Below are 997 nucleotides of genomic sequence, written 5' to 3'. Positions count from 1 at the left end.
TACAGCCTCTGGGGTGTTGTTTGCCTCCCTGCATACAGGTGAAAAGTCATGCCATGTCATTGCCCATTGTTTTAAGGCATGGGGTGCATGGGGTCAGTCCAGAGAGCCTAAGACTGATAATGGACCTTCTTATACTTCAGTTTCTTTTGTTTCCTTTTGTAAAATGATGGGTGTCTGCTTGGTGCATGGTATACCCTACAATCCTCAGGGCCAGGGCATCATTGAAAGAGCCCATCACACTCTGAAAGAGTGTCTAATAAAACAGAAAGGGGGATAGCCTCTGGTGTTACTCCTAGGGAGGGATTGGCCATTGCTCTCTTTACCTTGAATTTTTTGAATAAAGATAAAAATGATTTGACTGCTGCAGAACGGTTTGCCAATCCTGAGGCATCCTATAAAGGCACAGTCATGTGGAAGGATGTTCTGAGTGGACAATGGCACGGGCTCGATCCTGTGTTGATCTGGGCTAGAGGGTCTGTTTCTGTGTTTCCATAGGATCATTGCCAGCCACTGTGGGTTCCGGTGCAATTGACGAGGGTAGATCAAGATGGATGAAGGTGCCCTGATGAAGCTGCTCCTGGGNGTGATGATGCTGCCTGCAGTGATGACTGAAGATCTGTGATGGGGAATCATGTCAGTGTTTCCCAAACCACTGCTGTTGACCCATTCAGCTGAAGTTTGTCCTCACCTTTTTACTTCTAATGCATCTTTACAGTTACCCTTTTTGCCTGGAGATGAAGATATAGTGGGGGTTAAGGAATCTTTAAAGTTAGGCCTGAGAGGATTATTGTGTTTTCAAGTAATATGTAACCTTTCTCAAGATAGTGCTTGTGTGCAAATGTATAAATGGGAGTTGTACAGATCTTTCTCCTTTGAGTATGTTGATGGGNGGGGCGTGGGGAAATGCTAGCTTTTATTGGAATTGATTTGTATTATTTGAGCTTTCTGTTATTCAATTTGCTTGTGGGAAGAATGTATCCTTTAAAGCCACGTCTGT

The sequence above is a fragment of the Mus pahari genome, chromosome 9, assembly GCF_900095145.1.
Source record: "Mus pahari chromosome 9, PAHARI_EIJ_v1.1, whole genome shotgun sequence".
NCBI classification, from domain to species: Eukaryota; Metazoa; Chordata; class Mammalia; order Rodentia; family Muridae; genus Mus; species Mus pahari.
Note: the sequence above shows the minus strand (reverse complement) of the source record.